We start from the raw sequence: 15,019 nt of genomic DNA on the forward strand, positions 1-15,019 counted from the left end.
GAAAGGAGGGCTTAGTCAGGGAAGGCCTCTTGGAGAAGATGTGCCTTCAATGAAACTTTGAAGGAGGGGAGAGTCATTTTCTGTTGGATATGAAGAGGGAGGGCTTTCCAGGCCAGGGGTAGGATGTGGGCAAGAGATTGGTGGCGAGAGAGAAAACATAGAAGTACAGTGAGAAGGTTAGCATTAGAGGGGTGAAGTATGTGGGCTGAATTGTAATAGGAGAGTAGTGAGGTGAGGTAGGAGGGGACAGGGTGATTGAGAGCTTCGAAGCCCATAGTGAGGAGTTTCTGTTTCATGTGGAGGTGGACGGGCAACCACTGGAGTTTCTTGAGGAGTAGGGAAACATGGCCTGAAATTTTCTGTAGGAAAATGACCTGGGCAGTACAGTGAAGTGTGGACTGGAATGGGGAGAGATGGGATACATGGAGGTCAACAAGGAGGCTGATGCAGTAATCAAGGTGGGATAAGATAAGTGCTTGGATTAATGTGGTACCAATTTGGATGGAGAGGAAAGGGTGGATTTTAACAATGTTGTGAAGGTATAACTGACAGGATTTTACTGATGGGTTGAATGAGAGAGAGAAGACAAGGATAACGCCAAGGTTTTGGGCTTGTGAGGCAGGAAGGGTGGAGGTGCCATTTACAGTGATGGGGAAGTGCAGGGGGTGTTTAGGGTTTGGGTGGGAAGATAAGAAGTTCTGTTTTAGAAATTCTGTTTTTGAAGTTCCGTTAAGCTTGAGGTGTTGGGAGGACATCGAAGTAGAGATGTCTTGAAGGCAAGAGGAAATGCTTCAATGTTAATAAGGCTTTGAAGGTGGGGTGAGTTGTGGTCTGGCATATGTGGAGTGGGAGGGAGTTCTAGGGTAGAGGCAGGACATGGGAAAGGAGCTGGTGGTGAGATAGATAAGATGGGTTCAGTGAGCAAGCTGGTGCTACAGGAGTGAAGTAGGAGATCAGTGAGGTAAAGTAGGAGGGGAAGAGCTGATTGAGGGCTTTAAGCCGGTGGGAAGGAGTTCCTTGAATGTGGAAGTGGATGGGCAACCCCTGGAGGTTCTTGAGGAGTGGGGAGACATGGACTGAACTTTTATAGAAAAATGATCTGGGCAGCAGAGTGAAGTACGGACCGGAGTGAGGAGAGACAGGAGGAAGGGTGGTCAGCAAGGAGACAGATGCAGTAATCAAGGTGGGTAGGATGAGTGATTGGATCAGCATGGTAGCAGTTTGGATGGACAGGATTATAGCGATGTTGCGAAGGTAGAACCAACAGGATTTGGTGACAGATTGAATGGGCTGAATGAAAGTGCGTATCCCATCCCACTTCTGGACCAGCTTGCAATCAAGTTCACATACTGGATAGTCACCTTCACTCTCCCCTCTCTTTTGCTCCCCACAATATATCTCCCAACAGAGGACATTCCTGGGCTGACTGGTATTTGCCCACTTAGTTTTGAAGTTCAGAACAGTATTCATTTGAAGTTTTATTTTCAAGTCTTGGGTGGGAATAACTACAGAAGAAGGTAAGAATAAACCTTATCTTGGAAATAGAACTGTATAGGTAGAATTAAGCCTTTACCCTAGCATCTTAGTGTCTTATCTTTCTTTTTTTTAACGATACATGGGATTTCACTCCATTGCCTGAAATGACTAAATAGAACCTTCCTTCTCCTCAAAGGTCATTCATTATTCATCTTTTCAAATCAGGAGCAGAAGTTACACTCACATCCTTTAAGTTAATTCATTACCCTTTACATCCCATAAAACGACTTATGTCTGTTTGTACCAGATACTCTCAAGGCCAGTGTTGGCCTCCTTATCACCGTGATTCTGGGAATGGATAATTGGGTCTGGAGATGCATTAGCAGAGCAGGAGCAACAGATGAACGGAACTGGTTTGAACCAGACGAGCCCAGGAGCTACGCAGCTCCATTACTGTCAAGGAAAAAAAACGATCGTGCAAGAGTCCCCCAACCTCTAAGGGTTTTAGAGACAGATGAAAGCCGTAAATTCAGGATGGAGAAGTTTACCCCATTTCGGTCGCTTAGCAACATCCTTCACATCAGCAGACTTTGGTGGACACAGTTCATTAACTGGTTCGACGGATGGCTGCCCCCTGGCCGGCGGAGAGGAAAGATCTGGACTGACCCCTCAGGAGAGGTAGGGAAGGGACACTCAGCTGACTGGAAAGCTGTGCCCAAGACGACTCAGCCCTGGGTTCTCAGGCGGTCAGCTTTTCGCCATCAGTGATGTCACCATGGAACCCGAAGGGCTGCTCTGGATCACATTCCCAGTTCTGGGAGTCCAGGAAAAAGGACCCAGAAGCTTTTTCAGTCAGTGCTGCTGACTGAAGCAGGCCCCTCTGAGAGCCACCAGCCACGACATCATTTGTTCTTATGGAAGTGGGGTAAAGCTACTGCTTGGGATGGAGCAATGACTCCTGGCTTCTTCACAAAGTTCTTGTGAGCGCAGGACCCTCAGCCAACCCTCTTATCCCGAACTGTGGGGCCCTGTCATGAGGGAGACAGTTCCCTCTTCCCCTGCCCCCCCCCAACCCCATCTCTCTCTCTCACACACACACATACCCCACGGGTCCCACTGGCTCCTCTTTCTCTAGTGGGTTGAGGAGCTGTGGCCTTCTCAGGTTCCAGTCTTCCAGAGGGTGAAAGACTGGGTTGGGGCAGCTGCCACGACTGTGATGGTTGAACTCTGAGCCATGAGGAGCTTGAAACTCTGTTCCCCCACTCCAGTGACCCAGCCCTCCCCTTGTCGAGATCGCTGCGCTTGTCTTTCATCTGTTGCTCTCTTTTTATTGTTTCATCCTTCCTCATAAGTCTGTCTCCCATCCCCTCTCCCCTCCCTTATAGTCTCAGGTCAGGATACCCCTGAGGGCCAGGGACCATGTCCAATTTTCACCTGTGTATTTGTTTAAAGTGTTTAGTACTGTGCTTGGTCCACAGAAATCTCTTCATAAATACCATTACCCCTACTCTTCTCGAAATATCAGACAAAACCACAGGTTTGCACTGGTAGCTCCTTTTAGATATCAGCTTGGCTTAATGAATAAATAACATGACCCTCTGGGGAACCATTGATCTGAAAGCAAAAATCAATACAATCCAGCATGTGTAAGACTCTGGTTGAATGATTACTCAACTCCAAAATGAAATGTGGTCTTAAGGGCAAAACAGAATTCTCTGCTTCCCAAAGAAAGCTAGGTGGAATTATTTGAAAGAGGCTTCCCGGAATGAAGATTTGGAACTTGTTAGCCTCTCTTTACATAGAAGCCACTCCATCCCTTGATCATCTGGGTTGCCCTTCTGTGCACCAGTTCCATGCATTCTTCTGGGAATAGTAATAATAATAATCCTTGTATTTGTTAAGCACTTAGTATGTTACAAGCGTTGTACTAAGTACTGTGGTGGATACAAGATAATCAGGTCAGATAGAATCCTTGTCCCCAAAACTCAAGCTCAAAACAGGAGCCTCAAAACACCCCTGAAATAGCGTGCTGAGCCCCAAGAGGAAAGAGTCCAGTGTCTCAAAGGAAAGGTTACATCTGGGAAGATTTCCTAGGGCCTTAAGATCCTTTCAGTGAAAAGAATGTGAACGATTGTTCACTACTTGACTATGAGCCCCGTGTGGGACAGGGACTGTGTTCTACCTGATTAACTTGTATCTACCCCAGTGGTTAAAACAGTGCTTGATACATAAAAAGCACTTACCAAATATCATATTTTCCTATCTTTCCTCTCAAATAAGGGGAGCACTTTCATAGTTACTTTTAGTGGAAAAAGACCACCTAGGTCTTGATCATTGAGGTTTGCAAACCTAGATGGTGCAGGGAGAGGGAGGAAGGTTCCATGGCCTCTCCCAGAAGCTTCAAGCTTCATTCCAAGGTTCCTTTTCACTAGTTGGCATTTTCCTTGGATTCTAGCTCGTTTCCAGGTTGGTAGTGGGAAGGGGCTTTTGGACTCAGTTCTGCTCATGATGCCGACACTGGGAGGAGTGAGACTGAGTTAAGAGACAAATGGTGAAACCAGAGAAGGCCCAGACCACCAGGGAGCTCCGTATTTGGGTCTGAACACACCGTAAAGGAGTCAAAGTCAGCCCAATTGTGGGTTTGGGTTAGCGTTGACTTGACATTCAATCAATCCGTCAGTCAACTGATCAATGGCATTTATTGAGCACTTACTGTGTGCAGAGCACTGTACTAAGTGTTTGGGAGAGTATAATACCATAGAGTAGGTTTTGACAAGGAGCATACAGGCTAGTGGGGGAAGCAGACATTAACATAAATTACAGAAGGGTATGTATATGTGTTGTGGGGCTTAGGGAGGGCTGAATATCAAAGGGTAGAGTTCACCCACTTTGCTCTACAGCCTGTAAAACCCCTCCCCTAAACAGCAGAATCAATAAAATATGCCGAGGGAAACAGAACTCAGTCCATAGTAGTATTTATGGAGAAACAGTGTAGTTTAGTGAACAGAGCAAGGGGCTAGGAGTCAGGAGACTCAGGTTCTAGTCCTGGCCCCTCCTCTGGCTTGCTGTGTGACCTTTTGAAAGTCATTGAACTGTTCTCTCTAGACTTTAAGCTCGTTGTGGGCAGGGAATGTGTCTGTTATTTTGTACTCTCCAAGGGCTTAGTATGGTGCCCTACACATAGTAAGTGCTCAATAAATACGATTGACACTCGGTACCTCAGTTTCCTCATCTAAAAAATGGGGATAAAATAAATGCCCTTTCTCCATCCCTTCTGTGTGGGACAGGGACTCGGGGACCGATCTAGTTATTTCGAATAGTCCCGAACGCTTGCCACCCTGCTCAGCACACAGTCAGCGCTTAATAAATACCAACATCCTCATGATGATTATTATTATTGTTATTACTCAGTGCCTGCTGTGCTGAACACTGTTCATTATGCACTTGGGAGAATCCAGTAGAGGGGGAAGCCACGATCCTTGTCCCCAAGGCCAGCTCTGCTAGCATGGCTCAGCTCCATCAAAACTGAAACTCTTTGAGGACAGGACTGGCTTCTCTATGTCCCACTGAGCCTATATTAGTGGGGACATGGGCCAACCTTAATCTTTTCGCCAAAGTAAAATCAACTTTGAATGATTTATGGGTCCATTGGTTTAGCACAATCCCATTCCCAGCTGAAACCAAGAAATTCATCCACGAAAACCTTCTTGGTCTTTCAGGGAAAGGCAAGCTAAGTCATTTCTTCAGTTCCAGAATTATGATCCTTTTCTCCAAAGCAGGTCCAGAAAGAGGGTTCTCTCACCAGTAGTGTTGCTCTGAGCGCCCCCATCAGGGGTGAAAGGGAAAATGTCACCTGGCTGGTGATCCACCTTCGCATCAAACAGAAGCTCCTCCTCCAGGAGGCCTTCCCAGACTGAGCCCCTTCCTTCCTCTCCCCCTCATCCCCCTCTCCACCCCCCCCATCTTACCTCCTTCCCTTCCCCACAGCACCTGTATATATGTATATATGGTTGTACATATTTATTACTCTATTTATTTATTTATTTATTTTACTTGTACATATCTATCCTATTTATTTTATTTTGTTAGTATGTTTGGTTTTGTTCTCTGTCTCCCCCTTTTAGACTGTGAGCCCACTGTTGGGTAGGGACTGTCTCTATATGTTGCCAATTTGTACTTCCCAAGCGCTTAGTACAGTGTTCTGCACATAGTAAGCGCTCAATAAATACGATTGATGATGATGATGAAGAAGCTCCTTACCATTGGCTTTAAAGCACTCAATTGGCTCTCCCCATTCCACTTCATCTCACTGATCTCCTACTACAGCCCAGCCTGCACACTCCACTCCTCTAGCTCCGGCTTACTCACTGTGCCTTGATCTCTTCTATCTCGACGCCGATCCCTTTCCCACATGCTCTCCTCTCCTTGGCCAGGAACTCCCTCCCCCTCTATATACACCAGACCACCTCTCTCTCCCCTCTCTCACCCCTCACCTTCAATGCATCATTAAGATCACATCTTCTCCAAAGGGTCTTTCCCATTTTCCCTGGCTTGCTCTCCCTTCTGCAGTATCTATGCACTTTGACCTTTGGGCATTTGATATTCGCCCCCCCTCCCTGCCCCCCCCCCCACCAGCCCCACAGCACTTATGAACATATCTTTGAATTATATATTATAAATTACTTCTTTATTTACTTTAATATTTGTCTCCTCCTCTAGACTGTAAGCTCTTTATGGGCAGGGAAAGTGTCTGCCAATTCTGTTGCACTGTACTCTCCCAAGTGCTTAGTACAGTGCTCTGCACGTAGTAATCACTCAATAGATACGATTGATTGATTGACAGTTTGGAAAGGGGAAGACGTGTGAGAAGTAGTGTGGTCTAGTGGAAAGAACACAGGCCTGGGAGTCAGAGGACCTGGGTTCTAATTCTGGCTCTGCCACTTGTCTGCTGTGTGACATTGGGCAAGGCACCTCGCTTCTCTGTGCCTCAGTTCCCTCACCCCTAAAATGGCGATTAAGGCTTGAGTCCCACGTGGGACATGGACTGCGTCCAACATGATTACCTTATGCTACTCCAGTGCTTAGTACAATGCCTGGCCCATGGTAAGCACTGAACAAATACCATTTAAAAAAAATATGGGCTTCAGAAGCTCTCAAGAGGACTTTGGCTTCCCAGAAAGTCCCGACAAATCCCTACAGCTTTTCCTTAGATTAAAGGCTTTCTTCCACACCTCTTCCATAAAGCTGGCTCATTCCAAGTTGCTCTGCCTTCACCGCCAAAGGATGTTCCAGGAGAACTACTGAGCTCCAATGACATGTTTAAGCTCCTAAGCTTTGCTCAACCAACCAACCACCCAACCAATCAATCAGTCAGACCCACAGGCCACGGCCCTGTCCTGGACACAAACAGTGCACCCGGCTCAGCCCAACCTGGAGCTCACGGCAGCATCCTCTCCCAGGAGCGACAGAGGGGGAGCCGAAAGGAGGCCCGGGGATGGAGGGAACATGTGGACAGCGCGCTAGAAATAATTACCTGGAGGTCACTCTTTGAGGCGGACTGGCCAGTTGGATCCCTCTGTCGGTCCTTTCCCCTAGGCAGAAAACAGAGGAAAAAGCAGTTAACCCCGAGATCCACCAGGACTGGGATAATTCTGCAGGAGGTCAGCAGATGGAAGGGGTGGCCTGGTGTGTTTACTGACCTTCTGCTCCACCGGGCAGGTGAGAGCATAGGGAAGGCTTTGGGAATTGGGTCTTTTCAGGTTGGCCACTTTATTGGCTCGGACATTAAAAACAGCCCAAGTGTCTTAGTCCCCTTCTTCATTTCAGAATTTCCATTTGAAGGAAAACAGCCAACAGGTCAGAATTACTTGTGAAACTGACATTTCTCAACCTCACACACCGATTACCATGACATATGGTTCCCCTTTAGGCCCTGGGATTGGGGCAACATCACTCTGCTCCAGTAAAATCAAGGCCATTTTCATTCAGAAGATTTTTTTTTCCTCCAAGAACAACTCAGATTCAGCTTTTGGAAAGCCTAGTCCTAAATATATGATTCTGCGACGAACCGGTTGTAGAGGAACTGAGACAAAGAGATGCATTTAGAAATCTGTTTTAAGAAAAGGCAGAAGCCCCTAACAGTCGAAGCATCTGTGATGAAAAGCTGACAAACCAAGAGTGTGGATTTTGCCAGGCCCAGTGTTCTGAATCAGCAGTGTTTTTTTCTTGTCATTTTCCTGCTCAAAAGGCTAAAACATAACCAGGCATGGGAGATGCTGAGGAAAAGGAAGGACCAGGGGGAAAGGGAGAACCTTGTATGCCAGGAAAATGTATGCTAGGTTCCTAAGGAAAAGCAAGGGTTTTTTTTGTTTTGTTTTGTGTTTTTAATAGCAACTGTTAGCTCACTATGTGTCAGACACCTTACTAAGCGCTGGGGTACATACACGCTAATCAGGTTGGACACAGTCCATGTCCCACATGGGGCTCACAGTCTCAGATGAGGGAACTGAGGCCCAGAGAAGTGAAGTGACTTGCCCAAGGTCACCCAGCAGACAAGTGGTGGAACTGGGATTAGAACAAAGGTCCTTCCAATTCCCAGGCTGCTTCAGATGGAAAACTCCCGCTGACTGGGGGAAGCCAGGGAGCCCCCCGATCTGCCTCACAATGTCTCCCACCTTCCTCCCGACATCTACTCAGACAGTTATTCAGCTTGTTTCTGATCCGTTCTCTGAGCCTAAGAGCGGGCTGTCTGCTATTGACCGTAAGAAATGGGTCGAGGAATTTATTCTGTAAACAGAGGGCTGTTCCAGCAATTTGGCTCTCCCTGGGAGCAGAAAGAATGTGCAGAGGGCCTTCTGAAAGGAAAATATTATTTTGAAAATTAAACAGGCAACACTGGGAGGTCAACTTTGCTGCCTTCTATATTTTTTAAGCTTGCTCTTCTTCAGAAAGGCTATTTCTTTTTGTCCTTAGGGTTTTTTTTTAATGGTATTCATTATTTACTGTTCTAAGCGCTGGAGTAGGTACAAGTTAATCCAGGCCAAGTACAGTCTCTGTCCCACAGTTGGCTCATAAGTCTAAGTAGGAGGGAAAACAGGTATTTTATCCCCATTCTACATTTGAAGAAACTGAGGCATAGAGAAGTTAAGTGCCCAAGGTCACACAGCAAGCAGTTGGCAGAGCCGGGATTAGAACCCAGATCCTCTGGCTTCCAAGCCCATGCTCTTTCCACTAGGCCACTCTGCTTCTCAGCATGAACATGTGCCAATCTGTGCAAGATCTGGCAATTTGCTTAAGATAAATTTGGTTCGCAGCTGGAATTTTATTGCAGTGAAGCTTAGATACAATAATCAGTTATGGGACCCTGGCTGTGTTTAGCCACAGGAACGAGGCATTCCAAGTCAATGACTTTTCTTAACTTTTCTCTCTACAGAAGGTCTTAAGAGTCTAGATACCCATCCCCCACTGAATCCCAGCGTGAGGCCTCGTCCCTGTCTTTGCAAAGCCAGACACATCTTCCCCACTGGTTTTTCAATCCTGTCGGCTTTCCTTCACCCAGCAAACCAACAGCACTAACCGGGCCCGTTTCAGGCAGCTTCGAAGAATTGGCCTCATTGGTGGATACAGAGGCAGCCCAGAGCCACGACCCGGGTTTGTATAATAATAATAATAACGATAACAATTATGGTACTTGCTAACTGTTTACTACATGTCTACCACTGTACTAAGTGGTGGGGTAGATACAAGTTAATCAGACCAGACACAGTCCCTGTTGCCCACTGGACTCACAATCTAATGAGGGGGGAGTAGGACTGAATCCCCATTTTACATATGACATAACTGAGGCACAGAGAAGTTAACCAACTTGCCCAAGGTGACACGGCAGGCCAGCGGCAGAGCTGGGATTAGAACACAACTCCAACTCCCAAACCCAGGCTCTTTCCTCTAGGCCCTGCTGCTTCTCTTTCCCAGAATAGCCATTTACTAACTCTGTATGTTGGGACCACCCTTTGGCTGCGCCTGGGAAGTCTGGCCCCACTGACCTACCAGGAATGCTGGAAGGGGAAGAGGTGAACTCCTTGACCCCGATGGAGCCGAGGTCCGGGGGTTGGCTGTGCCACCGGAGGTTCAGGTAACGTCAGTTTTTCCCGCCCCACCTTAATCAATCAATCCATGGTATGTTTTGAGTGTTTATTGTGTGCAGAGCATTGTACCTAGCGCTTGGGAGAGGACAGTATAGCAGAGTCAGTAGACATGTTCCCTGCCCATAGCAAGCTTACACGGAGCAGAGTGCAAGTAAGGAAGAAGCCCACGGAGCCCAAGAATCCCCCTTCCTGAGGTCTACTATGCCACTAGGAAGATCACCACCTTGCTTGTGTCCTGAGAGTCATCATATTTATTTAGGGCTTACTTTGTGTGGAGAACTGTACTAAGTGCTTGGGAGAGTATAGTATAACAAAAAAAACAGACACATTCCCTGCCTACGAGGTTATAGTCTAGAGGGGGATAAATAAAATTAGAGATATGGACATAAGTTCTGTGGGGCTGGGAGGGACGATGAATAAAGAGGGAAAGTTGGGGCGACGCGGAAGGGAGTGGGAGAAGAGGAAAGGAGGGCTTAGTAAGGGAAGGCCTCTTGGAGGAGATGTGCCTTCAAAAAGTCTTTGAAGGAGGACAGAGTAATTGTTCGGGTCCCTTCGGACCACATGACTGAAGACCCCGCGGGGTCCACTCCTTCACTCAGCAGGATGGAGGGGAAGTCCTTGTGGGAGCCTGGAGATGCTGACTTGGGGCAGTGTCCTTCAGGGCCTCTTAGGCCACGGGACTGGCCCAGGGGCCTGGCACTGAATTCTGTTCAAATATTTGCTTTTAGAGATAATCTGTCTTAGTGAATAGCATCAAAAGAAAGTTTAAGGCCGACATCCCAAGCCAAGAAAACTTGGAGCCAGCGAAAAGGCTGGCTGAGACTTTTCACTTTGATCCTGGGGTCCACTGGGAGTAAAAGGAGAGGGGAACTGGATGAACCCTAACTGCTTGTGGTGCTGACAGGATCTTTGAATTGTTTAGTGCAGGGCTATGATCCAAAGGAATAGTCTCTGTTCTCTGGGCCCACACTGGACAAGGTATCCCATAACCACGTGGGTAGTCTAATAGTGTTTACTGAGCACTTAATGTGTGCTAAGCTCTGGGCTAAGCACGGGCTGGATCGATGCTGCATAAAATTACTATCCAGAGTCACACAGCGAGGCTAGTGGCACAGGCCTGGGAGTCAGAAGGACTTGGGTTCTGATCTCGAGTCTGCTGCTTGTCTGCTGTGTGACTTTGGGCAAGTTACTTCACTTCCCTGTGCCTCAGTTACTTCATCTGTAAAATGTGCAGTAAGACGACGAGCCCCATGTGGAACATGGACTGGGCCCAACCAGTGCTTTGTACAGTGCCTGGCACATAGTGTGTACTTAAGAAATATCAATCGATCGATCGATCTGGGAAATTGCCCCCATGATCACTAGGCACCCTATTCTTTATCTGGTTGCCAGTGACTTCAGTATGCTCTGCCCCCTCCCAGAGGAGTTCCCTGGGGGTTCTCCACTAAAAATTCTTGGGATTCCCATAGGTCCTTCCTCCAGCATGGCTGCCATGCACACATCTGATCTCCCTTTACTCTCACAGAAGGAGGCGGGGGCAGGTAAGATGATCCCAACTGGAACCAGACCAGGCGACAGCAACTCCAATCTGCCTATGCAGCCTCCAAACCTAAAACTGGGGTCTCCTGCCTCTTAGCCCCATACTCTGTCCACTGGGCCATAGTGCCTCCATTCTCATATAGAAGCAGTGGCGCAGACCCCAGGCAAACAAGGCCTTGTCTCCACTGCGTAGAAGTGATGGGGGAACAGGTGAGTGCTTCCTCTCACCCAACTGCTCCTCTTCTCATTTCCCCTTGTCTCCTCTTTCCCCTTCTCTCTCTTTCTTCCCCTCTCTTCCTTTCCTTTCATATCCCTGGCTCTGGACCTATCCCACCCACCCCATTTAAGGTAACCGGGGTTCTCTAGGGCTAAAATTTGGCTTCCAGTTCACGATTCATCCAACTACTTGTAAGTAAATGGATTCAATTGTGATCCAGTGGAACCAAATAATGTGAATCTCTTTATTTGGTTTAAATCGTCCAAGCCTGAAAATGCAAGGATCATCATCATCATTACCATAAAAAATGGTATTTATTGAGTGCTTATTGGGTGCAAAGCACTGTAATAAGCCCTTGGGAGAGCACAATACAACAGGGCCAGTAGACACATTCCCAGCCCACAGTGATGGCTGTTGAGTTCAGCTATTTTGGCAACCATTCTCTGGGCCTCCGGGCCCGACGTATTTATAGCTTCTGCTCTCCATTAGCATTCCTCTCCAGGAATCATGCCCACATCCCCATGAAGCTTCAGCATTTGAAATGCAAAGCAAACCTAATTCTCTCACTGACTGGCTTACTACAACACTTCTTCGTGATGTGCTTTACGGTGAATGCTTAGCTTAAACAAGTCTTATTCCTTCAGCACTCTGCATGCCGTGTGTGCTCAATGAATACTATCGCCTGCTTGCTCACTTCTCTTAATTGACCAGATTCCCCTCTTTCGCTGGAAAGGGAATCGGAGGAAAATCCGAAGGCCTCCCAGAGCTGACATCGATGTTCCATTTCCACCAGACCCATTCCCCTATTTACAGAGGATTGGGAAATGTGCCTCTCTGGGGTCCAGACCAGGAAAATTGAGGCAGAAAAAAAGAGCAAAAAGCCCAGACCATCTGCTGGCAGCTTGCTGGGATCTCCCATGCACCACCAGGCCCCAGGCAGACACCGACATGGCAGCTGCTGACAGAAAGCAGACGCCGACATATCTGACAGCAAATATGGCGGGGAAAAGGCAGAGATGTTCGAGGCGGCTGTGCTGGGGTAAGCTTCCAAAGGACGAGATGCTTCACAACAGGCCGAGAAACACTCCAAGTACTGACCAGCAGGGAGAATATAAAGTATAATGAATCTGATTTTGTTTGTGTGTTTCAAGTGTAAGAAAAAGCTGGGATTCTAGGCTGGTTTGTTGGTCTTTTTACATGGTATTTATTCTTCATCAATGGAATTTATTGAGCACTTACTGTGTGCAGACCACAGAACTAAGCACTTGGGAGAGTTGGTAGACGCATTTCAGGCCCACACAAACTTAGACTCTATTCAGCACTAACTAAGGGTCAAGCACTACTCTACCTGCTGAGATGGATACGAAATAATTGGGTCCAACAAAGTCCTTGTCTCACACTGGGCACCCAGGGTAAAAGGGAGAACAGAGATCTTATCCCCATTGTTCAGAGAGAGATCCCTAGGTCCGGAAAAGTGAAGTTACTTGTCCAAGGTCACAAGGCAGGTGAGTGACGGAGCCTGGACTAGAACCCAGGTCTCTTGACTCCCAGCCCAGTGCTCTGTCCAACAGAATACATTGTTCCCACAGTAGTCGCATCTTATCACTTTGGGTACCAGTATCCCAATGCTCTTACCCTCTCCCCGGTACCAAAGGGCACATGACACCCAGAAAAGTGAAAAACTAAAGAGTACTACACCCTTCTGGAGACTTGGCAGAATTTAGTTTAGCAAAGTAGCTTGATTCTCCCCTCCCCGCACCCTTTAGCAAACCCACCAACAGCCAACAAAGTCATTATCAGCTAAACTGGAGCTCACACTACATGAAAACCGGCAGCATCTTGAGGCCCCCTAAAACCATCACTAGACAGCAGGGGGCTTGATTCTGTACCCTGACCCAAGCCAACCACCAAAAGAACAAACCCACTAGGCTGCTGCCATAGAATTTGCTGAAAACCACAATTCCTTACCGTCACGGGGCTTGCTGAAAACGAGCTTGAGAAACCGCTGGCAGACGAAAGGATTGCACAAGGAGCCCCAGGCCTTCCTTGCTACGCCAAAGCCTCATGAAGCGGCAGCGGCGCCCCCCCCACCCAACCCCAGCTCCTCCCCCCCAGCCCCCTGTGGTTTCCTTCCCCACCCTGCCCTGGTCTATGGCGGAGCTTGGGCTGCCTCATGGTGCAGAGAGTTGCAGAGTTCCTCTCGAGCCAGCTGAGAACGGATGGGCAGAGGTCAACCTGGCCTCACTCTGATCCTGTTGGGCAGCGACAAACACCCTTGTGGCCATACACATCCACATCCACATCCAGCAGTTCCTGGTGCTCGGAGAAGTCACCTTGCCCCCTCCTACCTCACCTTGCTACTCTCCTACAACAACGCAACCTGCCCACTTTGCTCCTGTAATGCCAACCTTCTCAGTGTACCTCGATCTTGTCTATCTTGCCACCAACCTCTCACCCACATCCTGCCTCTAGGCTGGGATGCCCTCCCTTCTCAAATACAACAGGCAGTTAATTGCCTCACCTTCAAAGCCTTATTGAGGGTACACCTCCTCCAAGAGGCCTTCCCTAACTAAGGCTTTGTTTCCTCTTCTTCCACTCCCTTCTGCATCACCCTGACTTGGTCCTTTTATTCACCTCCACTCCCAGCTCCATAGCACTTATGTACATATCTGGAATTTATTTATTTATATTAATGCTATCTCCCTCTCTAGAGTGTAAGCTTGTTGTGGGCAGGGAATGTATCTTTATTGTTATATTGTGTTCTCCCAAGCACACAGTACAGTGCTCTGCACACAGTAAACGCTCAATAAATATGATTGAATGAATGAATTCATTCATTCAATCATATTTATTGAGCGTTTACTGTGTGCAGAGCACTGTACTAAGGGCTTGGGAAGTACAAGTTGGCAACATATAGAGATGGTCCCTACCCAACAGCGGGCTCACAGTCTAGAAGGGGGAGACAGACAACAAAAAAAAAATATTAACAAAATAAAATAAATAGAATAAATATGTACAAGTAAAATAAATAGAGTGATAAATACGTACATATATACATATATACAGGTGCTGTGGGGAGGGGAAGGTGCTGTGGGGAGGGGGATGAATGAATGATGGTGAAATAGGCTCCCGGCTGCAAGTGGGTCAGGGTGGGAAGGCCAATGTGGGACCCAAGATCCCGGCCAAACTACACACTCAAACTCTCTCTCTCTCTCTCGCATGCACGTGAGCTCACGCACACACACACACACACAGAGGCCCTTCCTTGCTATGCTGGCGTATTTGCCATTTGTGGTGCATGGGACCATTTGTGCTTTGGCTTCCTCGTCTCCCAACCCTGATGGAGCTACGGCTCCAGCACGGCAGCCTCAGTCTGGATCACCACTTGCTAGCCTCAACTCCAGGTTTTCAGCTACTTTGTGGCATTGCCGGAGGTTTTGTTTTAGCTAAGCAATCAATCAGTAGTGTTTACTGAGTGCTCACAGTGTGCAGAGTACTCTGTTAAGCTCTTGGTAGAATACAATGAAACAAGATTGGTAGAAATGTTCCCTGGTCACAAGAAGCATTAAGTGCTAACTCACGCCCATATCCCCTTCTCCATCTTTCTTCTCTCTGAAATGTATTTTAGTGTCCATCTCCCCGG

At 47.6% G+C, this 15,019-nt stretch overlaps 1 protein-coding gene across 1 annotated transcript in view; it reads right to left on the minus strand.

Annotated features, from left to right (window-relative positions):
- The window catches only part of PAG1 (phosphoprotein membrane anchor with glycosphingolipid microdomains 1), an 86,843-nt gene that overhangs the window by 54,682 nt on the left and 17,142 nt on the right, over nucleotides 1–15,019 (minus strand). Inside the window, exon 2 of the mRNA XM_038766574.1 lies at nucleotides 7,010–7,067. The gene's annotated coding sequence lies outside the window, so the exon portion shown is untranslated. The remainder of the gene's footprint in view (nucleotides 1–7,009; nucleotides 7,068–15,019) is intronic.

The sequence above is a fragment of the Tachyglossus aculeatus genome, chromosome 25 (genome assembly GCF_015852505.1).
Source record: "Tachyglossus aculeatus isolate mTacAcu1 chromosome 25, mTacAcu1.pri, whole genome shotgun sequence".
Taxonomy (NCBI): Eukaryota; Metazoa; Chordata; class Mammalia; order Monotremata; family Tachyglossidae; genus Tachyglossus; species Tachyglossus aculeatus.